We start from the raw sequence: 27,769 nt of genomic DNA on the forward strand, positions 1-27,769 counted from the left end.
AGTGATGAGCGTGTTCCGGAACTAGGTATGTTGCTCGGCCTTGTCGGCCTACTGGAACACTGAACCGTACAAGTTAAAATAGTGAATTCCGCGCCATACGGATTGCCTCCCAAGTTTTCCACTCCGTGCGCACACACACGACCTAACCTGGGTGAGCCCTGACCACACGCTCGCTGCCATGGAAACTGGGACAGTGTCACTCCCTCAGCGTTTGCTTCCTTGTGTCTGAGAGGGGGGCAATAACCCTGACTCACAAGGTGGCTGTGCCAATCAAGTCAGATAAGGCACGGAACACCCTGGGTTATTGTGCCAAATGAAGAGATAATGCGCGCAATGTCACCCGAGGCTCAAAGGGGGGGCCGTTTACAAAACGTCACCTGGCCCTGTTCCCAGCACACCTGTGGGTGATTTGGGCCTGACACCTGGGAGTCAGCCTTCACCCCCCCCCCCCCCCCGGCAACTCCTCCCTCAGCCTTCTCCCCTGGGCCCTGCTCCCCGCCTGCTCCAGCCACAGTGGGACTTCGAGAATCACACCGTGCCCACGCTTTCCCTGTCGTGCCCTGGGTCCCCACTAGGATTCTCACACACCTACAGTAAGCCCACGTCTGTACTACAGTCCCACGAGGCCTTGGGATCTGCTCGTCCTCACCCCGCTTTCTCCTCCGTGCTGCCTGCCTCTCCCCCACTCACTGGGCTCCCGCTGCTCCCACCCCAGGGCCTTTGCACCACTGTCTCCTGGCCTGGGATGATCTCCACTCCGTGTCCTCACTCACATCTCTATAGAAATGTCACCCCGTGGAACCCAGCAGGGCAGCAATCACCGGCCTCTCCCACGGCTTTGCTCATAACTGCACTTCCCACATGAGACATGATGATGTTACGCTCTACGGCGTTATGGTTGATTAAGTACATTACAATTTGGGGCATTGGTTTCCTTGTTCACTTGCCTTCCCCATTACAATACAGGCTCCGTGTACACACCAGACCTTTGTTGGGGGCTCTCCCCATGCCCCAGGACAGTGAGCGGATGCAGCGGGAGCTAATGTCCTCACGGGCGAAGCACCACGGCTCCCCAGGTGCAGCGCAGGTGGTCCCACACCACAGGCAGCAACGCACTTGTCAGGGACCCTCAAGGCACGAAAGCTGAGTCCAGAGGGGTGGGCAGCTTCCCCTCCATCCCCACCCTCTCCCTGTCACTGCGTCAGGGTGGCCTTCCAGGAACACGCACAGCACCTGCTCGCCCACAGGTGAGGCCAGAGGTGCACGCCCGCGCCGCGACACCAGGGGGCAGCAGAGCGCCAGGGAAGGACCCGTCCTCGGAGCCCGAGCCCGGCTGGAGCCCGCGCAGAGTGGTGATCGGGCCCCGCCCCTCGGCCCAAGCCCCGCCCCCTGTCCAGCCCCGCCCCCCGGACCGAAGGGACCCAGGTTTGGGCTGCAGGGTCTTCCCGGGGGTCGGCATCCTGAAATGTGTGCCATGGGCGACGGAGCTGGGGAGTGGGGCGGCGGGAGGCCTCCGCCAATTGAGGTGACTCGGCCAGGCCTTTCTAAGGCCCTGGACTCCGGTTCTCCTGAACTCATTACCGCCACCCCGGTTCCGAGGGGACACTGCCAGGGAAACACCAGACGTCTCGCTGGAACGCGTGCAGCCCAGAGAAACCAAGTGGGGGGGTGGGCTGAGGCATCCTGGCCCCTCCCACAGCCTGTACAGCTCCAGCCTGGGCAGAAACACTGGGCCCGGGGGGGCCTCAGACCTGGGCCCAGGCCCGGGTGAGCTCTCTTGACCCCCAGCCCAGACGGGCTTCCTGGCCCCGCAGAGCCCTTCGGCCCTGCCTGCCACTGCCCCTCACTCTGCTCTGGTGGGGTGGGCGGGAGGACCACTGTGCACTGGGATGCGTGGTGAGACTGAGCCGGGAGGCCAGAGTCAGCCCAGGTGTCCAGGTCCCGTTGGACCTCACCCCCTTTCCCCTGTCCACCCCCAAACGCCACTTTAGGGTCTCTGGATCTACTCCCAGGCAGGCTGAGAAAGGGTCTTGCTCTCAGCGGTGGCCAGGAGGGACCCCTGCCTGAGCTGCCGTCCTTGAGGGAGACCCTAGGGAGGTCTCTCAGACTGGTACCTGCAGGCACCCCTTTGAGGGAGCCACGGAGTCTGGAAATCCCACACAGATTCTAACCTGTCCCACTAGTGTTTTGCATGAAAATAAACACATGTCCTCCGGCACCGAATTCGGATTTTCCATTAAATCCAGTTTAAAAAACAGGAACGTTGAAGAAACTCTGAATCTAGGGAGGGCTGTTTGGGGTTGCGCCCCCCAGATCCAGGTCAAGGGCACACTGTTCGTGTCCTCCGGGTTTAAGGGCGTACCCACAGAAAGGCCCCAAAATGTCCATCAGCCACTAACACCGCAGTAAGAGTGAGTGAGAGTGAATTTGCCAGGAGTCTGGAGGCAGTAGCACCTGTATGAGCAGGTCACCGACAGCTGCGACATCCCAGCCCCATGGGGGGCTCTCCGGAGGGGGGTGCAGGGCGAGGCGGGCGGCTGTGCGAGCCCCCTCCAGCTTAACATTTCCATCTTTCCTGGAGCCCTCCCCAGGTCCCCAGGATCCCCAGGATCGCCAGGCCCTGCCCACTGAGCCCCAGACCCCACCTCAGATGACAGGGGGTGTTCAGGGGTTGTTCCTAAAAGGTAAGATCGTGACTAACATACAGGCACAAAAGGTATCCGAGACTGTGTGGCACTCATTAATGAATGAGGAAACCAGCAGCATGTTGGAACTGGCTGGCAGGAAAATGCAATCCCCACATCGCACAGGACAGAGGGAGAGCTGAAGGGAGTTTATACACGACAGGAGGCAGGTCTCCCTGCAGGGCAGTGATCGATCACACTTGCCAAACGAAATGAACTTCATTTCTAGGGCCGCGCATCGGTTTTCTGCACAAGAGCTCACCGGAGAGGCAGAGGTACCCCAGGGTGGGGCGGGGGGTGTGCTGAATGAGCCCCTGCAGAGCCTCCCACAACTCCTCCCACCTGGCCAGACCACCTCCTTGCTCTATTGTCTCCAATGCCACAGGTCTGAGCCCCTAGCTGGGCAGCTCCCTGGGGCCGGGATCCCCGTCCATGCTCCCTCCCCACGGCCTCCATGACCCACACCTAGGCTGTCCCGACCTTGCAACCTTGCATGTCTCCTCTCCCGGAGCAGCTGCCCCTGCGCTTGAGAGTTACGCTGGAAAGAGGCTGACGGGACTAGGTTCGAATCCCGCCACCGCGGACTGGCCATGTGATCCTGAGAGCTGCCGCTCTGTGCCGAGGTCTCCACGTGGGCAAGGGGGGAGTGCAGAAGTGCCCACCCGACTGACCGGTTGTGAGGGCAGAATGGGCGGAGCGAGGGCCAGAGCTGAGTGTCAGGAGGGTGGGTAGGGGTGCTGGCTTCCCCCTCCCCCATCCACCCCCTACCATCCCCCCCCACTCCCCATCCCCCACCCCGCAAGTCCTCCCTCTGGGGCCTCACGGCCAGCTTCCTGCCAGGACATGCTACTCCTCCCAGGTGAGGCAGGGGACACTGGCCTGCACAGACCTCCCTCTGTCCTGCCCGCAAGGCATCTCTCGCCTTCAAGCTCATAGGAAATAATACCCAATGCCTTGCTGCAGCACGCGGGCTCTGTTCTGTCCGGCCCTGGGATGCGTAGTTCTGGCCCTGTCTCCACGGTCTTGAGCACGAAGACTGCCCACATCCCTCCTCCCTCCCCATCCCAGTAACCACAGCCCGCGTGCTTGGGGCCTAGAGATGCCCGCGCCCCCTCTCTCAGACAGGGCCTGGACTCACTCATATACATCATACCCTCCTCTCCTGGTCCCAGGCCCCAGGGAAGCGTGGCTGCATAAGCTAAAGGTCCAGTCAGGGTGGTTCCCTATGTAGACAGTTGGCACAGACCTTCTCTTTCCTCAGATGTCAAGTCTGGAACTGGAGCAGCCATTTTGTGCCCATGAGGGAGAGCTGGATTTGGAACGAGGCCAACTATGCAGAAGGCACACGGAGATGGAAAGAAATTCACAGCATCACTGAGCCATGGATCAAACCAACTCTGAGAAACACACACACACCCCCACCCTGCCGTGTCTCAGGGACTCCCAGTACCTTCTGCCGTCAGCCCCGTTTCAGTTAAGGCAGTTTGGTCTGGCCCCTGTGTTCCTCGTGGACACCCTCCCCTTGTGTGCAGCTGGAGCTGGGTTCCTCCGTCTTTGCCCTTATTTTCTGGGACACTTCGGGCATCAGAGCAGCAGCCCAGCCGGCCTGCTGCTCTGCTCGCCAGCTAGCCGGCACTTGGGGCCAAGCTCCCAAAGACCCCGGAAGGGGCCCCTGCCCAGAAACAAGCCGTTCCCGTGTGGGGAACCTGATGCGGCTGCCCGGCTGTCGTCACACTGCTCGGTAAAGGACACAGCGGGTCAGGGACACAGTGGCTCCCCTGCCTTCGGGGTCCTCGGCGTTTTCTCCGTAAGTACTCCCTCCTCACCCACCCTCCAGAATACACAGACGGAGACCTCCACCCCTGGGAGGCGGCGAGGAAGCTCCAGGCTGGAGGTTTATGGACAGATTGGCCGGCCCCACCAGCAGGCCCGAGACCTGCTGACTCCATGCCATCAGTTAACGAGAGCCCTGGGGTTTTCCTTACACAGCAGCTTGAGGTAATCACCAAGCCCGGGGTGCCCGGCACGCCGGCCCGTGTCCTGTGCTTTTCAAATACCCTGAAATGCGCGTCATGATTCTGGAAGCTTCAGGGACGGCGGGGCGGCTCAGTCGGTTAAGATCACGGTTGGTGCGTTCGAGCCCTGGGGTCGGGCTCTGTGCTGACGGTTGAGAGCCCGCTTGGGATTCTCTCTCTCTCCCTCTCTCTGCCCCTCCCTGCTTGCTCTCTCTGTCTCTCTCAAAATAAAAACTAAACTAAACGCAAGAAGATTCCGAAAGCTTTGGCCAGTCTGCAATTTCAAGTAGCCCTTACGAAAAGTCCAGACAGCCTCCCCGTATCAAACGAGATTAATCAGTAACGAGCTGTAATGTTATGAGGTCATCTCCCGACACACGGTAACTCGGGGGCAAACCTACCTGATTGGCCAGCACGTAGAGCCTCGGGAGCTCTCCCACACTTATCTGTGCCGCGAGCCTTACTCGAGATGTTTGTCTTGCTTGAGTTACGTGTGGGCGTTGTTTCGCTGCGCACGTCCCGGTCGACCTGGCGGGCGTATCTCGTGGGGCACATGCCACGCACACGGCCACCTCAGGCCAAGACCACGAGGAGAGGTGTGGTTCCCGTAAAGGGGAGGCCCTCGCGTGCGATGTGGCCAGAGTGAGTCTTTGTGACGTCCCCCGAATCTCATCGTCCCCAGAACCTGCTTTCGGCGGACCTCGTCCCCCTCGTGCTGGCCTGGCCCGCGTCCCTGCCGGCCTGCGCGCCCGGCCCCTCACCCTGCCCTGGCGGCTGACCTCCACGGCCGCACGGTGTGGCCACCCCTGCTCCCCCGTGGCTCTCCCTGCAGGACCCTAGGGAGGTGTGGGTCTCCTACCGACAAGCTGGCCCTCCCTCCATTCCCGGCGGACAGAATCCACCCGCGGTCGTGGAGGGACCGTGCTGCTTTCCGCCACGGAGTTGTGGGGCGCCCTCGCACCCGGCAGCAAGACCGCAGGCTTCCCCCGCCGGCCCAGCTCACCTCCACGTGCCCTGCGCGGTGCCCCATTGCTGCAGGCTGCGAGCTGACCGCCCGGGTGGATGAACGCGTGACTGTGACAGACGAGGGGCCTGGGGAACGTGGACCCGTGAGAACCTCCAGAAGGGGGAAGCGACGGGCTGCAGGGCTCTGGGGTCTCAGTGGGTACGGACGTCCCTGCTCCGACGGCCAAGGAAAGAGGACTCTGCCCACACTAGGACTGTCCGGGCGCTGACGTGGGAGGGAGGCCAGAGCCTGGTCAAGCCCAGTGCCCGGCGCCCAGCTGTGGACCCTGCCACAGAGGAGGGTCACCCACAGGGGAGGGCGGAAGGGATACCAGTCGTCCCAGGCACCGCCCAGCAGGCAGCACAAAGTGGCTGGTCCGACCTCAGACGGCCCTGAGGTGGGGAGCAGCTCAGAGGTGATGCAGTCGGGCACAGAGAGCGGAAGGCCTGGCAGGCCCCCCGCTGCCACGTGTCGGAGCCAGGAAGGGGCCCCGGCCACTCGGCTGAGTTCACCTCAATCTCGCTTTTGTACCTTGTTAAAGAAACACACTTTTTTTTTAAATTTTTTTTTAAACATTTATTTATTTTTGAGACAGAGAGAGACAGAGCATGAACAGGGGAGGGGCAGAGAGAGAGGGAGACACAGAATGGGAAGCAGGCTCCAGGCTCTGAGCCGTCAGCCCAGAGCCCGACATGGGGCTCGAACTCAAGGACCGTGAGATCGTGACCTGAGCCGAAGTCGGACGCTCAACCGACTGAGCCCCCCAGGTGCCCCAAAGAAACACACTTTTAAAGCAGGCGGCTTTCCGTAGAAAGTAACAAGAACCTTGCCTCAAACTGGCCTCTGTGAGTCCCCCCAAGCAGACATTTTGAGAGGTGCGCAGGGTTCTGGGGGGCAGGGGGGGACCCAGCTGCTCAGCCAAGTGTTCCCGGAGCAGCGACAGCCCGCCAAGTGGCTGGCGGGACAGCTGGGCCCCCAGGCCCACGACCCACCAGTGCTGGCTGCCAGGAGCACGGCAGGTGTCGGGGCATCCAAGCGAGGGGTCCCCGACGTGGGTCCACAGCTCGGGCGGAGACAAAGGTACTGCTTTATTGTCAGGTGGCCTTTTGCGGGAGCAAGAGGGTAATTCTCTCTCCAAAGTGGTTGCTGCCATCCTGTTTCTCGTTGTATCATATGCACGCACACAGCCAGTGCCCCACATACGTACTCAAGCATACAGCCATCTGTAGCCATATACGTGTCTTTACGACCTCACCTGAGGTCACTACGTGCTCCAAAATGCCACGCGGAAAGCTGCCTGGGATCCCGAGGTATGGATGGCCTAACTAACCTGCCAACCCGCCCTCTGAGCCAGGCGGTAGGCCCCCTCGCAGCGCACTGCTGGGATGAAGGAGGGCAGGACAGGCTCGCACGGCTCTCGCTGTATGTGCTGTGCATGTGTTCTCTGGGACGGCTCTCCACAGTGGTCTCTCCCGCGGAATGGGGTTCTTCTAGCCGCAGTCCCTCTCACTCTGGGTTTCATCCCCCAAAGGATCCTTCGCCACTTTGCTGTTCAGGCACTGGGGAACTTTCACGTCCACGGTGTGTATTCCTTTGTCATGTGGAAATGGCCGGTCCACGTCCCGGGCCCAGGTTCCACCCGGGCAGCAATCCCACCCGGTTCAGCAAGCTGCCCAGCTGCCCCCTGGGTGGCCCGACCCCTCAGGTGCCTGAGTAGCAAGCACAGTTCATCTGTGACAAGCCGGTCCCGACCACTTGCCTGGCATCACCCACCGGTCACCATCCGATGGGCATTTTGGGGTCCTGTCTTTTTCAATAGATTCTGAATGATTCACAAGGACTAAATCTTCATCTCTGGGTCTCCTCAACACCCAATAAAGCCTCTTCACTCAGAGAATATTTTAAACGATAGGTGGGTGCCCATTAAACATTTGTCATTTGCCCAGTTGGTTGGCTTGACCCTATTTAGCATTGCCAAGAGTGCTGGCCTCAGTTACCAAGCAGAGAGATTAAACAGCATATTTTAGTAGCAGCAAAACAACAAATGCCTAGGAATAAACATAACGAGAAACACGCAAGATATATACATAAAGAAAATATTAAGATACTACGAGTAAAGCCGAAAGACAGTAAACCAACTGGAGTAAAGATATTAACAATTTTATAATAAACCATGAACTAATCTCCAAAATATGTAAAGAGCTCCTACAAAACAATAAGATAAAGTCCGGCAACCTAACTGAAACATGGGAAAAGAATCCAAATAAGCAACTGGCTTTTTAACGAGATGCTCAGTCATACAACAAGAGAATGTAACTTAGAACTAAGGGAGGGGCTCAGTCAGTTAAGCGTCTGACTTTGGCTCAGGTCATGATCTCACAGCTTGTGAGTTCCAGCCCCACACGGGGCTCTGTGCTGACAGCTCAGAGCCTGGAGCCTGCTTCGGATTCTGTGTCTCCCTCTCCCTCTGCCCTTCTCTGCTTGTGCTGTCTCTCTCTCTCAAAAATAAACATTAAAAAAATTAAAAACAAAACAACTAAGGGAGATTCCACTTAATTATCAGATCATGAAAGAGCAAAGTGCTGGACAACCTTCCATATCAGTGAACTCGTGGGAAAACAGACACTCTCGTACCCAGCTGACAGACACACAAGTTAGTGCGACCCTCACAGTCGGGAAGTGTCACCACCAATACGAGGGGTAAACACCTGTGTCCTCTGGCCCAGTGATTCACTTACCCTGTGTATACAGCCGCACTTCCCCCGTGTATACAGCCGGACTTCCCCCTGTGTACACAGCCCCACTTACCCCCGTGTATACAGCCGCACTTCTCCCCCCCCCCCCCGTATACAGCCGCACTTACCCCCGTGTACACAGCCCCACTTACCCCGTGTATACAGCCGGACATCCCCCCGTGTACACAGCCCCACTTACCCCCGTGTATACAGCCGCACTTCTCCCCCCCCCCCGTATACAGCCGCACTTACCCGCTGTACACAGCCGCACTTCCCCCCCGTGTATACAGCCGCACTTACCCCGTGTATACAGCTGCACTTACCCGGTATATACAGCTGCACCTCCCCCCGTGTATACAGCCGCACTTCTCCGTGTATACACCCGCACTTACCCGTGTATACAGCCTCACTTCCCCCCCCGTGTATACAGCCGCACTTACCCCGTGTATACAGCTGCACTTACCCGGTATATACAGCCGCTCCTCCCCCCGTGTATACAGCCGCACTTCTCCGTGTATACAGCCTCACTTCGCCCCCGTGTATACAGCCGCACTTACCCCGTGTATACAGCCGCACTTACCCCATGTATACAGCTGCACTTACCCGGTATATACAGCCGCACCTCCCCCCGTGTATACAGCCGCACTTCCCCCCCTGTATACAGCTGCACTTACCCCGTGTACACAGCCGCACGTCCCCCCCATGTATACAGCCGCACTTCCCCCCGTGTATACAGCTGCACTTACCCGGTATATACAGCCGCACACAGGTGGATGAGTCCCATGCAAAGTCATTCGCTGCATCATTATTCACATGACCTAAAAGCCCATTAATAGGAAACTGTTAAATCATATCGGGTCCATAAAATAAACACAGTTTTTAAAACGAATGAAGAGTCTGATTTGGGCTTTGGTCAGCCAGGTGGGAGAAGGCCTCTGCCTGTACACATCGGACGGCCAAACGGCCAGGGCGTGGAGGCCGGAGCTCGGTGCCTCTCCTATGAAGCAGGTACAGCTGTGAAATGGTGCGAGCAGGGGTGCTGAGAAACAGAGGGAGGCCGCTAAGACACAGGGCAGGTTCAGCAGGGCTGGCAATGCCACCGGGGGGGAGGACGACAACATCAAGGTTTGGGGCCCCCCACACAGCCAGGCACTCGGCAGCAGGATCCCAGCAAGAAGGCTTCCCCAGCGGAAAGACCCACAGGCGTTGCAGGCAAGGCGCTCAGAACCACCCCCTCCACTCACACCTGCTCCCCACTGGCCACTGCCCTCTGGTCTGACCCCCACCGCCCCCCCCTGGGCTGCGAGATCCTGTCTGGGCCCCGCGGCATCAGTGGCCCTCGGGACAGCACTTGCAGAAGCACGAGTCAAAAGTCCAATTTCCTTAGAATGCCTGCGTGGTCAGGCCCACCTCTCTATAGTTTCTTTTAGAACATTCTCAGGTCTACAGAAAAGCTGTACAGGAACCCCAGGACCCATTCTCTCCTGTCACTAACATCTTCCATGCGTGTGGTGCGTCTGTCGCAATTCATGAGCCAATAAGGGAAGTGGTTAGCTGAAGCCCACACTTTATTTGCATTTCATTGGTTTCCCCACTGGGCTCCTTGTTATTTGCAAGCCTGACTAGAGTTGTGACCCATGTGACTATGCTACCTGTTAATTACATTTTTCCATTTCTTTTTCGACCATGTCTCAGTGGGCCCAGACCCACGACTCAATGGTTCGAGGACCCATGGGCCCCCACCCGCGACACCACAGCAGAAAACACCCAGGCCAGGTCAGGCTGGCTCAGGGGCTCCCCTCCTGGGCAGGGAGGGCGGTGAGGACACTGAGCCTCCGGCGCGTCTGAGCCCTGAAGGGCAGAGACCTTGGCTGGCCTGGCCTCCACTCCGCCAGCAGACGAGGGAGGACAAGGTTCAGGGCAGAGAGACAGGGGGTGTTTTCCCCCCGGCTGCCTGGAGCTCAGCACCGTGGCAGATGACTGACAGTGTTTGCCTCCTGACCTCCGGTGATGCCTGCTGCAGCCTGTAGGGCTGCTTTCCAGGAGAAATGCTATCTGAAGTGTGAAATCAGCCATTCCCGGGGCATGAAGTCACTGCTGGGGTTGGGCAAGGAGGGGGCCCCGGGCCCGCCCCAAGCCCTGACCTGGAACGATCATTTCCCAGGGAAAGTGCGGCAACCCTGCAGGTGCCAAGGCACCCTGGGGCAGCGACGAAGCAGTGGGCTCCCCTCCCCTGAGCACCCTCACCAAGCCTTGGACCACCGTGGCTGAAACAGTGCAGGCCCAGGGCCCCTACAAGAGCGGCTCAGGGCATCTGCTCACCCGGCCCTGCACCCTCCCAGGAGGCTGCACCTTGACCAGCTCTGTCTCCTAAAGAGGCCACAGTGCCAGTGACAACCCCTCAGCAGCCCCGCCCTTAGAGCAGGGGTCCAGCCCCCAATCTCGGTTTGAGGGACTAAGGTGGTAGGAGAATCTCCTCCAAAAGAGTCCTGAGGGGTGGCCTGGGATCTCCCCAGCACAACGGCAGTGGGCCCCACGGCTCACCCTGGACACCCAGTGCATGCTGGCCTCGGGGGATCCTGCCCCCAAGTCCCTGACCATCTGGCCTTGGAGCTCAGGGAGCGCAAGGCCTCCCCCCTTCCCACCCCCCCACTCCCCCACGGAAGGGGCAGGACCTAGCTGCCCCTCCTCCACCCCCAAGTTGGAGCTTTGCGGGGTAGGCCCCTCAGGGGCCTGCTCCTAAGGGCTGCCCTGCTGCCTCAGGCCCTGCCTCCCCCCCCCCCCCCCCCCCCCGCCCCACTCCCCGCCCCCGCCCGCCGCCAGCCCTCTCAAAGGCCTTTTCATCCCTGTGTGGACAACACCACTGGCCGCATCAAAGAACTTCTATGGAAAGTCATATTTTTCCCCAAACCAGAAAAGTTCAGGCTCAGAGCACAAACATTCAGCTCATTATTTAGAAATAACAAGTCCTCTGGGTCCTGGTATCAGATCAAAGCTCAGAAATTAAATTCTCCAGAAGAGGAGGAGGCCTGGGATCAGCAGATTTGTGTTTGCTTATTTTTTTCATTCGGCAGCTAAAAAAAGGGGATCGAAATCTGCCTAGCGGTTTGGAAGTCTGGCCGGGGTTTGCGAGCCGAGGAGACAGCGTGCTCCGGAGGCTCCTGGGCGTGGAGGCTGAAAATATTTGGTTGACATGACAATGGAGACGACTTGGCGGCGGCTCAAGCGCAGGTCTGCAGGGGAACGCGGCCCCACCTCCCCACCCTGGTTCACACACGCAGGCGCACACATGTGCATGCGTACACACGTCCACCGCAGCATCTGCACCCCGGAACCCACACGTGTGCACGCAGGGGGACCCGCCCACCACGTGCACAAGCGAGTGCGCACATGCACAGAGCAACCGCCAGAAGAGGCGCCGGGAGAGGCGCGGCTCTGCGCTTTCACCGCAAACCCAGGGAAGACCCAGCGCACGTGCTCCAAGGCCCCCAGCCCCAGCGCCCCCAGACCTGGGGCACGGACCCCACTCCTCTGCCCCTCCACTTCTGGGGCCCCCCTTGGCGGGCCTCCACCACCCCGCTCCGCAGACCCTGACCCTCACCTGGGGCGGTAGGAGGGAGCGAGCCCCTGGAGCAGCCGGAACCTGGATCTGAAGCCCCGCCCCTGGCCCTGGGATTGGCTCATCCGTGGGCATGTGACCTGGCCCCAGCCAATGAGATGGCAATAGCCCGGCACAGGTGCCGGGTGGTCAGTCGCGGTGGGTAAGCCAGGTGCAACGTAGCCTCTCTGAGCGCTGGATCGCACGGGCCCTGAAGCCCACATCAGCGCCCACGTCCCAGTCTCAAGAGCCCATACACGCCTTTATTACCTCAGGTAGTTTGAGTTGGGCTTTCTCCTAAATGTGAATCCTGGAGGTTGGAGCCAGTGGTCAGCCCTTCCCCGTCTGTCATGAAACGGGCTGACAAGGCGATCTCGGCCGCTCGCCGCCCCTCCGCCCCCAGAGCCTAGCGGGGGCGACCCCTCGGGCTCTGCACTGCCTGGCTCCCTGCCTCCCCGCCCCCATCCTGGCACTGCACACTATCCCTCCTCAGCCTCTCCAGTTCTCCCCCGTTTACGTCCTTCCTGCCACTTGGCCTTGGCCTGGAGACTTCCTCTGCCCGAAACACCTGTCCCCGCCCTCTTTTCCCCCTTCTCCCTGTGCACCTGATGCACTTGGGGCCCTCCCACCTAACCCAAGACAGCGCACCTCAGATCAAAGCCCCATTGTCATATATACTCACCTGTGACATTGCCAGTTTCCAATAATTAGGATGTGGATATCTGAGCAGTTTTTTTGGGGGGGGGAGGGGCACATTAGCCAGCCTACCCCCTACACATGTAAACCTAATTGTGTATGCGTGTACACACAGGTACATGACATGCACACATGCTCACACATGGAAACAGACATGATCCTCTTGCCGAGGTTCCCTCAAAGCAGAGCCTGAGACAAGGATTGGGGTGCAGGTGGTTTCTTTGGGAGGAGATTTCAGGCAGCAGGAGTGTGAGGGCATCGCTGAGAACAGGAGCCTTTGCAAGAGGACACGCCCTTGGCCCCCGGCCTGCCTGCACTGGGCCCCTCTGAGAGACCACAAGGCTGGAGTACTGATCATATTTATGACGCAGTCAGTTGGGGGTCACTCCTGATGCATTACTGGGCCAGCACTTCTGGGGTCCACAGACAGAGCCTTGATGCGAGTACACTGGGGCAGGGGCCTCAGAGCCAGACATGCCCGCAACTCACATGTGGCAAATGTCCTCGGCTGGCCATGTGCTTGAGCCCCCATGGCACCCCGTGTCAGGAATTTGTCCCAGAGCAGGACACATCAGCACATCCCCGGTGGGGGGGGGGGGGGGGGGCTTGTGGGAGCAGACACAGACTGAGAACGCACTACTGTGAAACGGGGCGGATGGCCTTGAGTTTCTCCCAGAATTCCTGTCCATCCATTTAGCAACAAACACCGAACAGAGGGGAAGAAATGGGAAGTAGCTGGAAATGCTGAAATGTGAGGCTTTTTTCCTCAAAAAATGACAAAAACTGTATCATAGATAAGCTCATCTTCCAGGCAATGTTGTCTCAGGCTGTGTGTATTAAAGGCGTGAGAATGAGTACAAATTAAGTACTCAGGTGCAGCTGGCCGCTGGAGCTGATGGGCGCAGGGCACTGGCCAGGGCCTGGCTGGGGCTTTCGGGGTGGCTGTGCTCTGGGCACAGGCCGGGGAGACGCGGTAGCCCCTAGGCAGCCGGCGGACCGGGAGCCAGCCAGAGCCCTTCCTGGACAGACCGAGGGCCCGCAGCATCGCGTTCTCCCACAGGGATGTCGAAGCGAACCGGTCCGCATGAGCCACGCCTCCACGAGCACCTAGGTGGGCAATGACATCGGTGATGTCAGCCCTCGTGCAGCCCCTCTCCGAGAGGACTTCCGACTCCTTCCACAGAGGAGCAGACTGGGGCCCGGGAAGATAGCTGAGTCTCCCTGAGCTACAGAGCTGAGATAGGAGACACGGGTCTGCCCCACTCACCACACACTTTCCCAGGTCTTGGGGGCACAGGGCTCAGTACAGACCCAGCTGGAGCCCCACTGGCTGGGTGGCGAGGGAGACACAAAGGCCACCTCTGCAGAGCATACTGGCTGTCTGGCGTCCTAAGGACACAAGCGTGGGGTGGCGTCCCCCTGGGGTCCTCTGGGCTCTCCTGGCTGGGGCTGGGCACACCTGGGTTCCATGTTGCTGGTTGCCTGTGTGTGGCCCAGGGCAGGCCTCCCCCCCACTCCTGCAGAAGAGGCTGTCTGGTGGCCAAGAGGGCTTACCTGGGAGCTGTGTCCTGTAAGGCGAGTGGCACCGCAGCAGGTGCAAAGTGCTCTGTGATGACCCTTATCAGTGTCACTGCCGCCACCATAAAGCTCCAAGCCCTCAGGTGCCCGACCTGCCATCTCAGTGACCTCCGGAGCCCAGTTCTGCACATCTTTAGGACAGCCTGAGCTTCTGGTGGAATCCCCTCCTCAAGGACAGACCGAACCCTCTGACCCTTTGCTGTTTACAGCCTGCACGCCTGAGGGCAGAGGTCACCCTGCTCTGCTCCCGGGTCGTCCCAGCAAACGGTGCAGTGCTCACAGAGCATTTCTCGGCCGCTCAGATGACCAGCAGGTGCTCATTCCTCCCAGCTCCTCACCACCCCTTCGAGGCCCCTCCATCCTCAATGCTCTGAGCTGGAGGGAGAAGCCGTGTCTGTGCTGCCCGCCCAGGGAGCCCCCACCCCCCAAGAGCCTGGCCGTGGCCCCCAGTCGCCTCCAGCTAAGTCTCAACGTCCTCCCCCAGCAGAGGCTTAGACCCCCACGTCGGCCTTGGTTTGGGGCTCCTCACATCAGAGCCCACAAGAAGGCTGAGGCAGGGGGCGCCTGGTGTGGGCGTGGGGCAGGGAGACGGTCACTGGATGGTCCACCCGTGTGCAGATTCTGGCTGCAGAAGCTGGGGGCCCCCCCTTCATGGTGACCCGAGGACCTAGGACACGTCCCTCAGCGCGGTCCTCAGAAGGGTGGAGGTGGGGACGCGGGTCCGGGCTCCGATCTGCTGATGATTGCAAGGCTGCCCTGAGGGACGAGGGCTCATTTTTGTGGTCCCAGAGCGACCCTCGTGCGGAGAAGCCAGGAGGAGGAGCTGCCCGGCCGATGGGCGGCGGGGCCTGGGGCCGGACCCCACGCAGGACCGTGCCCTTCCCGCCCGCGGGACCACGAGAAGTGGACCTCCACGGCGTGAAGGCCCCTGGCCTACGGTGCTCTGACAGCCACCGAGGATGTCAGGCTGAGGTGCCGGGTGGACGTGCGCTTCCTGTGAAGGGTCCGGGGAAGACAGCACTGACCCACTGAGGCCCCGCTGAAGCCCCGCGGCCCCGGAGGACAAGCCCTGCAGCCTCGTGGCAGAGGCCTGCTTGACCCCGAGACCCCAGGTCGCCGGCTCTCGAGGGTCCCTGCCCTGTGCCCTTCCCACCAGAGGGGAGGCAGTCGTCCCCCCCCACTCGGGCTCTTTGGAGAACTAAACGTCCTCAACTTGAAGGCCGTGTCTTCAGAGGCGGCTTCTCCGCCCTCGTCCTCTTCAGCCTGGCACTCAGCCTGGGGCCCCCAAAGCAGTGGCATCACCAGCACAGGAGGCTGGGGATGCCCCAGACCTCCCGAATCAGAAGCTGTGTCCAAACAAGACCCCCCGGGGGCCTGCGCACGTGTCAAGGTCGAGAATCGCTGGCCGGTGGCCAAATGGACAACCTGTCCCAGACCGTGGTCACCTGTCCACGGCGGGGGCAGCCACGAGTAAGCAGCCACTCCCACCCACGGAGCCACACCAGGCGTGTCCTCGGGCCCAAGGTCTTAGCGCAGCCCAAGGCTCCAGAAATCCCGGGGTCTGCGCTCTCTCACTCCGGTGACCTCCCAGCCTCTTTGACCATCACACGCGTTTGCCTAGGAACCTGTCACTCCTGGCAGAAGGCGAGCCCGCGGGGGCCGGTGCACTGACCACGTCCCACGTGGAACGCGGGAAGGGCGACTGTGCTGCCTCCGAGGCCCCTGCAGCTGCCCTGGGCCCCTCTTCTGGCGCTCTGCACCCGTCCCCCGCCTGCCCCCCCTCGACCCGAGGGGAAAGCAGGCCTGGCAGTGGGTGCAAGCCTGTCCCCGGCCCCAGCTGTGGAGCGGCTGAGCTCACGGGGAACCGGGCTGCGGCCTGAATGCGGCCCTTGTCTCCGGGCTCTTGTCAACAGCCTCCATAACCGCCCAGCGTCCTATTGACTCAAGATAAGTTCCGGGAGGCCCAGAGCAGCTCTGTCTGGCCCCGCGTCCGCTGGCCAAGGCCGGGCCGGGCCAGCTGGGCTGGGCAGGGCCTGCAGGCCGGGACCCAGCTCAGCACACACCCTGCCCAGCCACGTGCTTCGTCCTCACCCCGGGGCCCTCCCCGGGAGCCCTGCGGGCGGCCGCACTATCAGCTCCACTTGGTGTTGGCAGGAAGGACTGTCACGTGTCCCCACAGCTCTGCCCACAAACAGGTGCTGGAGGTGACATCATCGCTCATGGCAGGGATCACTGAGGCCTCCCGACTTCTATCAATATTTACGTTTCCAGCTCCGCGGAGGATCTAATCAGACTTCCGATGACACCTGCCGTGTTTCTGGCCCACTGTGTTCCTGGCTGGAGGGCCTCGGTAGGGCCCGGTCTGGGCTGGTTTGAGAGCTTATCCTCCTCTCAGGGCCTGGGCAGCCGACGGGCGGGGCCTCTGGGCCACCAAGCGAGGGGACAGAGCTGGGTTAGGGGACGAGGCACGGGAGTGGTGCTCCTGGCTGGTGTCCGCTCCAGGCCCCAGGCCCCGGGGGGGGAACAGAGGGCCTGTCCCCTCCATCGGGGTCCTCAGGCCGCAGCCAATCTCCCCAGACCTCTGCACTCATGCCAGATGAGCAGGCCCTACACTCAGAGGGTCATCTGAGAAAGAAAGGGGGCGGAGAAGGTCTTTCCAGAAAATTCTTTTGGGAAAAAGCCACTCTGCAGAGGGCAAGTATGGTACAAGGCGGCCGGGACCACCAGGCCTGGGCTGTGCTGCGGGGATGTGACAAGGCTCCCGCCTGCCTGCCTGCCCACCACCACTCCTGTACCTGGTTGGCTGCAGGCTCACTTACCTCTCTGCTCTGGGCACCTGCACCCTTAAAACAAAGCAGCAACAGAGGCACCTGCGAAACTGCCCTGGCAGCTTCTGGACGCAGACCCTCACGCCCTCTGCTGCTTGGGGTCTGGGGAGAAGTAAGTCCCCTCTATGTGCTGTGACACCCCCCCCCCCCCCCGCAACCTGCCCCAGGGGGCCCCAGAGCCTCCGAGAGACTTCCCAGCAGCGTCTGGGGTTTTATTGACACGCCAGAGCAGGAGATAAACCCCACCTAATGTCAGAACAAATACTAGGCTGAAACCGGAGAGGCCCGGGAGAGATAAGGCAGGCATCCGCCCGGGGCTGTGAAGTGAGCAGGGGAGGGGGAGGCTGTGCCCCTAGCCACCCCCACCCCCACCCCCACCCCCACTCCCGGTGGGTCCAGGGCGAGGCGTGGCTCCAGGGGCCCAGACAGACCCGCCCCTGCCCTCCTCATACTCGGGTCTGGCAAGGGGCACGCTTCCCAGGTGACCACACAGCTGATGCACAGTGACGGGCGGTGGGCCCTCACCCGTTGGTGGCAGAGCTCTGGGTCTCTCGTGGGCGAGGGGCAAATGGAGACAGGTCAACCTGCCTCCGATTCCACACTCAGGAAACTGGACGGGGGTCGGGAGGGGCCCCACCCCACATGCCCCAGTGCTGTCTCATGACGTTCATGGAGTATCTGGACAGGGGAGGAAGATGTTGCCTCCAAAACCCCACCCCCCTGGGGTGAAGCGGACAGAGCTGGGCCCGCGGAAGGGCATCTTGCAGAATCCCAGGAGTTGTGCACCTTGGGTCGCCCCGGGGTCCCTGGCAGAGCGCCCCGCCTGAGCCCGAGGTGCCACGGCAGGTGCGAGGCAGAGCTGGGTGAAGCCTGCCAGGTTCCACGGGCAGATCTGGGGTCCAGTCCCTCCATCTCCAGTCTGGGCCCAAAGAAGCCAGGCGGTCAGAGAGGAACAGGCTGGGGTCCTTCCCTGGGAGAGCAGGGGGAGGGCCCAAGGTTGTCCAGGAGGTGGGAGAGGCCCCAGTGGAGGGGTGGGGACCGACAGGGGACCTCCTTCAACAAGGCTGGGAGTCTGCAACCCAGAGGCCCCGAGGGCAGGGGCAGGGAGCCCTGGGGGCAGCCGACAGGGGGCCTGGGCCAGACCGACCCCACTGGGCTCCATCATTTCTCTACTGTATGTCAACTGAATTACTTTATTATAATATAATAATTATATTTATGTCAACCAAGTGGTAATTTTAGATGAAATGGACAAATTCCTAGGGAGAAATGGCTCACCAGGCTGGCGCGGAGAAAGTTTTGGGGAATGTTGATAAGGATTTGAACTCCCGTTCAGTCCCAGACAAGCCCTGAAGCCGGAGAGCAGGTCCCTCTGACCCCAGAGGCTTGACTTTTCCCCTAAAAAAGAGACGTGTTCTAACGAAGGAGGGAGAACTTAGCAGGCCCTGGACAGGGCCTGTACGTGTGTTGCGTATGTGTGCATGGATGTGCATGTAAACGTGTGTGCACGTGTGTGCATGCGTGTGTATGTGCCTGTGCAAGTGTGTGGAAACACGCGTGTGTGCGTGTGCACGTGTGAGAGCATTGTGTGAGCCTGTGTGCGCAGGCACATGGGTGTGCACGCAGAGGGAAGATGTGTGGGCCTCAATGATATTTAAATATAAAAACGGTTACTATAACCTTGCCTTCATTGATTAATGTTCAACCAGAAAGTAGTTTCCAGAGCAAACTCTATTAATCTCACATAATTAATCCTGGCTCAATTGTCCAACCCTGATACCAGTTTTCAATTCTCTGTCTTTCATTTCACTGAAATTATATTCATAACAATCATTTCTCTTCCAGTTCAGTTTCGCAGTAAAATGATTTACTCACTGTTATTTGTTCACACCCATTTTCGTCCTCATGGCGCCTCGTACTGGGTCTTTGGGGGCAGGAGACAGACCCCGTGTAAGTCTCCCCAGGGGACCAAGCGCTATGTCGCCCCTTCTCACCCACTCCCCCACCTTTGCAGACACAACGTCCACTTGTCCTGGGTCGAAGTTTGCACCCAAAGCAAAATGTACCCCGGAGATTTCTACTGTTCTTGCTTTTTAAAAGATGATACGAAGGAGTGATCATTTCTGGGTTTTTTTTTTTTCCCCCTGGCTGTCTGGTCTTGTTTTTGTTTTTACAGCCAACCCAGGAGGAAGTTGTGACCAGTGAGCAGTGCTATGTGAGTGGGGACAGGGGTGCAGGGGAGAGGGGGGCAGGGAGGGGTAGGGGCACAGACGTCACTGAAGGGGAGACGGACATGGGGCCTCCCACTCCCACGGTGGGTCTGCAAGTTTTCTGTGTCAAATGCCAACGTCACCGTTGGCCGCCGTGCTGCCTGGAGACGACCTCATGGAACCAGAGGGTTTGGGGTGCAGGACCCCGACACCAGGGTAAGTCACTCGTGCCCACAGGCATTCTGCACCCAGGCCCCTCCAACGTTGGGGCACCACACGTCCTCAGGCATCAGATGCAGAAATGTTTGGAAACTGCAAACCCAAGTTTTCACTGTTACGTCCCCTGCGGGACTCAGCCAAGAACAGAGCTTTAGTGGAAGGTCTCGAGGAGGGCCCTCCGTGGCTTCTCCGAGACCATCGGACCACGTGGCCTGGGAGCCACGGACATCTCGTCCCCCCTCCTTCCTGCACCTGGCTAGGTAGGGGCTGCTGATTCCTCCTGGGCCCGTGGCTCCTCGGGATGACCTGGGGGTCCCAGATGGGGAGCTAATGCCACCCCATGTCTACCACCTCCAAGAGCTCTGGTCACGGTCCGAGCCAGCCCCCCGTAGGAGGGGGCAGGACGGAGACCCTCGGAGGCCTCCAGCCTTGGGCGCCTGGCACTGCACCCGTGTGCCGTCAGCACTCTGCAAGCCTGTTTCAACTTAACCTGAATTAATTACAGGAGGGAAGGCTTCCTCTCAACCTCTCTCCCCTTTATTTGCTTGCAAACAGCTCAGCAGCCTGTGGTGAGAACCCTCAATGGTCCCTGGAAGGGGGCTGAGGGGTGGGGAGCTGGCCTGCTCGTCCTCAGAGAGCTGGGTCTGCTCCTGGCACCCACCCGGTCCTGGCGGGCGGGCCTCCCTCCGCTGTGCCAACTTCCAAGTCCTCTCCTGGGTGCAGCAACTCAGGTCGTGGAACCAATCGACAAAGGATCACAGAACCAGCGTCCGGGGGGACCCCCAACTACCCCTGCGGTGCGGGGTGAGGGAGTGCCCTTTAGACCCCTAGGCTGTGGACTTGGCCCTGAGCTGGTCCCTGAGATGATGGGTGGGCTGCAGGCACAGCGGGATGGAAGGGCTTGGAGCACAGCCCCAGGACAGAAGGGTCCCGGGGTTGGGGGCACTTGCTTCTGAGGCCACGCAGGGTCAGGGTCCCCAGGACTAGAGGAAAGTAGAGAAGGAAGTAGCTCAGGGAGGTCATTCCTCTGCCCTCTGTTCTTCGCCCTTTGCCCTCTGCCCCGTACCCTCTGTTCTCTGCTTCCTGTTCTCTGTTCTCTGTGCCGCTGCTGGTCGTGGCCCTGTTTCCAAGGAATCTGGGAGAGTCTGAATTGCACAAAGACAAACAGGGACAGAGGAGGGAGCCAGGGGGCATCTGGCTGATGGTCCAGATGCTCATGATTCAGGACTGCAGGCCCAGCGCCCACAGGGAAAGCCCTCAGGACAAGCAGCAGACACTGACAAGCTCCCGGACATTCTTCCCAGGCCGATACAAGTTGCCAGGGAACAGATGCCAGGAGGGAGTGTAATGTGCATTCGGTCACCACAGGATGTACTTCTCTGATGTGCCCGAGACTGGCACAGTGCCTCGGGCTCACCAGACCCCTGCGGGCCCACAGAAGGGTGACTGGGGGCATGCGGGGCAGCCTGGGTACTGGGGACGAAGGCCTGGGAGGGGGGGGTCCCTGCCCTTTCACTTGAGCAGGATGGCTTCCTGCGAGTCCCACGTCATCTTGGCTGGGCGGTGGAGGCCACACAGCACCCATCTCAGTGGCTCACAGGAGATGGCCCAGGTAAGATCATTGGTTTGCACACGGTACATACCTGATAAATGGACGTCTTGATTGGGGTTTCCATGTTTAGAAAGCATGACCACATATTGCACATATGCCTCTGGGTGTGCAGGGAAGTCTGGCCGAGAAAGGTCTTGAGCTCTCCCCGCTTGTCTCTGGAGAAGAGCTGGTTCTGCAGGTCTGTAAGATGCTCCAGAAAGAGAGGCACTGCTCCGCCTGGCACAGCCACCACCTGCTCCCCTTCAGGGTTGTCCTGGGTCCTTGGGCACCAGCTGTTCTGAGCCTCACTTTGCAGCTCTGTTCTGGAGACCAAGGCAAAGCCACGTGGGTCTCAGACCCCTCATGGCTCCTGAGGCTTCTTCTGTAGTTCAGGTCCTCTCCATGGTGGTGATCAGACCTGGACCCAGGTCACTGCCATCATCATCACCATCACCGTCAGCATCACCATCACCATCATTATCACCATCACCATTACCATCATCACCACCAACATCATCACCACCAACATCATCACCATCACCATCATCACCACCACCATCATCACCATCACTATCATCACCATTTCACCAGCACCATCACCATGACCACCATCACCATCATCACCACCAACATCATCACCACCAACATCACCATCACCATCATCACCATCACCACCATCACCGTCATCATCACCATCAACATCACCATCATCACCATCACCATCAACATCACCATCAACATCACCATCATCACCGTCATCATCACCATCAACATCACCATCACCATCATCACCATTTCACCAGCACCATCACCACCATCACCATCACCATCATCATCACCACCACCATCATCACCACCACCATCATCACCATCAACATCACCATCATCACCATCACCATTTCACCAGCACCATCATCATTACCATGATGGGGGTCGCTGACCAGAGCAGCTCCCAGAGCACTGGCTCGACAACACTTCTGGCCTATCCTGATCCTTGGCCAGGTGGCTAGGGAAGCCAGGCATGGCCTTCAGTGCATCCTGGAGGCTTGCCCACATAGATGGAGGCTGGAGTGGGCCAGCGGCTGTGAGCACTGAGCCCCCTCCCAGAGGTGCGGTCTGGCTGGTGTTTGTCTTTGACCCCAGAAGGCTGAGGGAAGACAGGTGCACGGGCACCTAGAGAGGCTGACAGGGGCCACCTTTGTTCTGCTGCACCTCCTGAGGGAGAGGGGAGAGGCCCATGGCCCTGCTCGGGACCTGCAACTTTGCGGAAAACCAAACAGTCTAACCGGCAGGTGGAGGACATTCTTCCAAATACAATTCCATCCCTTTCTAACCACTGATGCCCCTGGCTTGGCCAGAAGTTCAGGTCAGGTGCTGTTTACGCCCCTGCTTGTCCCACGTGGGCCCCACCTGCCTGGACCCCAGCTGCCCTGGGTTTTGGAGGGCTTCTCCAGCCAATCATGTGCCCATTGCCACAGCTCCAGGGACATCCCGTGCAGAGCAGTCCCCCCACCCCCATCGGAAAGTGTCAACAACCCAGCCCCGCTCCAGGCAGAGCCATTCGAGAGACACCACTTCTCCGGCACTTTCCCCGGAGGGAAGGACGCTTGAGTCCCCTCCAGGCCCATCTACCTGCTTCTGGGAAGAAGGAGTGCCTTAGGAACAAAGGCCTTCCTGTGGGACCCCGAGACTGAAAGAAAGAAAACTTCACCAAGACGGCTTGGGCAGGGTGCCCCGGTAACTCCCTTTCTCCCTCTGCATGAAAACGTTCCTCAAGAAGGTTTTTGTGATAGCAAGACCCCCGGGGGGCCCCCAATGATCCCAGCTGCCTGTCACTTGCCCCTGTATGTGGCCAGTCCCACCGTGAGCGTGAGGAGGTGACAGGGTGTGACCCACGGCAGGCCCGTTGATCTCTGCGGAAGCAGCTCTTCCGAGAGGACTAGCGTCCCAGCCCCACGACGGAGCCACCTGGGAAGGTCACGCTTCTTGAACACAACCCAAGCCAGACAGCCCAGCATCAAATTCCTGACCCACAGAGGCCACGAGACAGGGATATGGTCACTGTCCTCATAAGCCACCAAGTTTTGGGGTGACCTGTTACCTCTACACGTAATCAACACACTTTCCAGCATTTCTGGAGCTTGCCTTGTGGAACTTCGTCAGGGGCGGTGCAGGGACAATAAGGGGCCTCGAGGACCAACCAGGACCCTGGTCTGAGAGCCCCTTCCTGTCACTCAGGCTGAGTAGCACCACAGACCCTCACGTTCTGGCAGCTGGACGTTCCAGATCCAGATCCTGCGGGGTGTTTCTGGTGAGGCCTCTCTTCCAGCCTGGCAGAGGCCACATCCCTGCGGTGGGCTCACGGCCTTCCCCGGGCACGTGCGCGTGGAGAGAGAGCTCTCCCCCTCTTCCCATGAGGACACTGTCCTATGGCATCAGGGACCCGCCCATCTGACCCCATCTACCCTTAATTACTTCCTAAAGCCCCATCCCCAAACGCAGTCACGCTGGGGGTATGGCTGCAGCCCATGAACCGGGGGACACACAATTCTGTCCATAGCAGGCTCTGAGAGGAGACAGGGTCCTTTCCTTCTGAACCCTGCCTGTTGGGAGCCCATCTCCAGATGCCAGCCCTGGGCACCAAGAGGTCAGGCCCGGGGGCGCCTGGGTGGCTCAGTCGGTTGAGCATCCGGCTTCGGCTCAGGTCATGATCTCACGGTTTGTGAGTTCGAGCCCCCGCGTCGGGCTCTGTGCTGACAGCTCAGAGCCTGGAGCCTGTTCGGATTCTGTGTCTCCCTCTCTCTCTCTCTGCTCCTCCCTGCTCATGCTCTGTCTCTCTCTCTCTCGCTCTCAAAAATAAATATTTTAAAAAATTAAAAAAAAAAAAAAAAAAAAAAAAAGAAGTCAGGCCCGGCCCAGCCCTGGGCCCTGGGTTCTTCAACGTTTCTGCTCCCGAGGCGGCTCCCCTCATGGTGGCCCACCCCTCCCGGTAAGCCTGTGTGTTTATGGAAGGGGAAACTCGGGTGTTGGCCTCCAACCACATCCCAAGGGGCCTACGAGGTCCTGTGTTGCACCTCCCATCTGGACCGTCGATCCCAACCTGCCCCACCTGTGGGGGAGAGAGAGGGTGAACGGCAGGGGCCGGTGTCAGAGGCTCTCGGCCTCAGAGGGGCTCAGGGACAGAGTCGGGGGAAACCGAGGCCCAGGAGACCGTGGGATCTGCCGAGCCTGCCCAGTAGCCCAGCGCCGGACCACCTCCTTCCAAAACACTGTCTTCTCAAAGATGCTTGGAAGCTATTTCTTCTCTGAAAATTAAACAAACACTTTGATCTCACGGGTAGAACGTCAGAAAGCATCTGCACACACAGCTGACCCCAGGCTGCCCCTGCCCCTGAGACCCCTGGCTAGCCACGCACAGGTTTCCGGGTCTTGGTCCGGGACCGGAGGGTGCCCTGCAGACACGGGGCGGCCAGCAGAGCCCAAGACCCCAGGCAGGGGGTGCTCCTCCTTCCCCAGAGGCCCCAGGGAGGTGCCCAGGACGGGTGTGGGCACTCGGGGTGGCCAGGCCACTTCCTGGAGGGTTTGCTTACTCTGCAGGGCCCAGCCGGGCACCCCAGCTCCTCCGGCGACGTATTTACTCAGACCCTGACCACTTGCGAACGGGATCTGAGGTGGGCGGCTGGCCTGTGTGTGCAGCAGCCAAAGTCAATGGAAAACACTCTCGGGGGAGGAAGGGAGGGATGCGGGACGTTTGACCTTCGGAGACAGGGCTCTGGCTGCTGTTGGCCACGGCCAGCACCGGAAGCAGGTGCACCCGCCTGGGGGGGTGGGGCATAGGGGAACAAGAAGGTGGCAGCCTGATCCCAGCCCCGAGGAGAACCTATTCCGCTGCGTCTCGAAGTTTAATTCTCTCCCCTCTCGCTCTGTGCCCTGAGTCGCGTGAGGTCACTGCCTTGCTTCCTATACAGTTTGATCATGCACTAGTCAGTCTAACAAACAAGGTCACGCTTCCCACGGTGTGTGGCCGGCCCCTCCCCTCCGCTGAGAGAGCCTTCCTGCTGCCGGTGGTGACCGCGCTGTGTGAATTCGCACACGTCCTTCCCGCCGCTGGGGGTGCACATCTGGGTCGCGTCCAGCTTTCTGCTCTGTAAGTCACACTGCCTCGAACATTCCCACAAAGCCCCCAAGTCCACCGCACAAGACGTTCCCCCGAGACAGACAGCTGAGCGGGGAGCCTTCCCCGACACTGGCGCCAAGGGCCCCGACCCGGAGGCGTGAGGGTCCTGTGGCCTCGCCAGCCCTTGGTATGGTCAGACTTTTTAAGCTTTTGCCAACCTGCTGGATGAGTAACGGTCTCTCATTGTGATTCGCCCTGGCTTTTCCTGGTTACTAATGAGGTCTGATCCTATCTGGGCTTCCTCTTTGGTGAAATCACTGGCCTGTTTTTAGTTTGGTGCTTTGTCCCTTTGATGCCTTTTAAAGTCTGTTTTCCATGTGCTGGACCTTCCGTTTTTCGGTGTGGGTAGGGCAGACCTCCTCCAACCTCGAGGTTCGTCCCTTGTCTCCTTTATGGTGCCTTTTTATGAAACAGAATTTCTTAATCTCAATTTGTATCAATCTTTGCCTTTATGACGATTATTTTGTGAATTGTTGAAGAAGTCTGTACAGGGCGCCAATTATGAAGATGTCCCCCATATTCTGTCCTAAAACCGCTATAGTCTCGACATGTAGCGTTCAATCTGCCCAGGCGCGCGCGCGTGTGTGTGTGTGTGTGTGTGTGTGTGTCACAGTCGTGTGAACCAGATGCACACGTCTCACTTCTTGTGTGTGGATACCCAACCGTCCCAGAGCCATCTGCCGAAAACCCATCCTCCCCACCGGTGCCTCCTGCTCAGCATTAGGAATCCTGTCTGCCCGGGAGCCCCGCCTCCCTCGCGTGACGCCCACTCCAGCCACGATGACGCTCGCTGCTGGAGAAGCTCCTTCCTCCCCACTGGGATGGGCGCGACTGTTTTCTCCACTTCTCACGTGTACGTGTCTTTACGTTTGAGGTGGGCTCCGTGCGGACCGCACCGGCTGGTCTTGTCTTCAGATCCACTCTGACGATCTTTCTTTCGCCGGAGCCCGTGGACCGCTGACGTCCCAAGCGGTGGCTGGTACACAGATGGGCTAATATCCACCAGATTCGGCGGTTTTCGGTTTGTCACCCTTGTCCTCTGTTCCCGGCTTTGTCTTCCACGCCTTTTCTCCGTTTTGCGGTTTTAACTGGGCATTTTACATGGTTTCATTATAAGTATATAATATTTATAAATCTTGTAAGTATAAGCATTTCGTAGCTTGTACTTCTTTTTTATTTATTTATTTTAACGTTTATTTATTTTTGGGACAGAGAGAGACAGAGCGTGAACAGGGGAGGGGCAGAGAGAGAGGGAGACACAGAATCCGAAACAGGCTCCGGGCTCTGAGCTGTCAGCACAGAGCCTGACGCGGGACTCGAACTCACAGACCGTGAGATCGTGACCTGGCTGAAGTCGGACGCTTAACCGACTGCGCCACCCAGGCGCCCCTCCACCGGTTCCTGTCTTACAGCTACCATTCCGTCCTCTCATACGTGGCACATACACGTAAGACACACACACAAGACACGCGTGTAGGATGCGTGCGTGAGCACACATAACTGAACACGTTGTTACTATTCTTATTTTCAACAAACCGATACATGCTGGATCAGCGCAGAATAAGGAAAAAGAAGTTTTATTAGAAGTCACACAAGGGAGGGGCGCCTGGGTGGCTCAGTCGGTTGAGCGGCCGACTTCGGCTCAGGTCGTGATCTCTCAGTCCGTGAGTTCGAGCCCCGCGTCGGGCTCTGTGCTGACAGCTCAGAGCCTGGGGCCTGTTTCGGATTCTGTGTCTCCCTCTCTCTGACCCTCCCCCGCTCATGCTCTGCCTCTCTCTGTCTCAAAATAAATAAACGTTAAAAAAAAAATTTAAAAAAAAAAGAAGAAGTCACACAAGGGAATCTTTTCACCAGTCTGATGCTTCCCCAGCAAATATCCTCCTCCCTTTTGTCATCGCTCCAAGCACTCGACCGCCGCCGTATTTATTTTTTCCACCAGCCTTCGCCCGTCCTCAGCTCCTTCTCTTGGCAAAAGGCCCGTTCCTGACCTCTGACACTCCACTTGGGGGGATCTCAGCACTTTTCATCATTAAATCACCTGTGTCGTCACATAATTGAAATGTTAACCCCTCACTGTAGTTGTTGCAAATCGCATGCCCATGTAATTAGCCTTTTACCTTGGCCACGGGTGTTTGGCACACAAAAGCTTCGAATTTCCTTTTAGATAAATGTTTATCTGGATCTTCACACGCGAAGATGTGCGGTGCTCTCCTGCTCACCGGCCGAGCAGACTCGGCATCCGTGGCCGTGGACTGCCCGACCTGGCTGCCGAGATCAGGCCGCAGCCATCCCGGTGTTTTCCTGAATTGCCGGCCCCACCCCAGCCTGCCACGGTGGGGAGCGGGTCTCACCCCGAGCATCACAATCGCCTTCGGGCTTGTTAAAGCCTGGAAATTCACATTCCCCGTGGGTTCCGGGGCTGCTGCTGCCGT

At 59.2% G+C, this 27,769-nt stretch overlaps 1 long non-coding RNA gene across 1 annotated transcript in view; it reads right to left on the reverse strand.

Annotated features, from left to right (window-relative positions):
• LOC125154464 (uncharacterized) overlaps window positions 1-12,105 on the reverse strand; it is a 104,984-nt gene extending 92,879 nt beyond the window's left edge. The window contains exons 1-2 of the long non-coding RNA XR_007147797.1: window positions 12,042-12,105; window positions 9,187-9,258 (exon numbers count right to left, since the gene is read on the reverse strand). This is a non-coding gene — a long non-coding RNA (uncharacterized LOC125154464). The remainder of the gene's footprint in view (window positions 1-9,186; window positions 9,259-12,041) is intronic.
• Window positions 12,106-27,769: the final 15,664 nt, after the last annotated feature.

This window comes from Prionailurus viverrinus, chromosome E3 (assembly GCF_022837055.1).
Source record: "Prionailurus viverrinus isolate Anna chromosome E3, UM_Priviv_1.0, whole genome shotgun sequence".
Classification (NCBI taxonomy): Eukaryota; Metazoa; Chordata; class Mammalia; order Carnivora; family Felidae; genus Prionailurus; species Prionailurus viverrinus.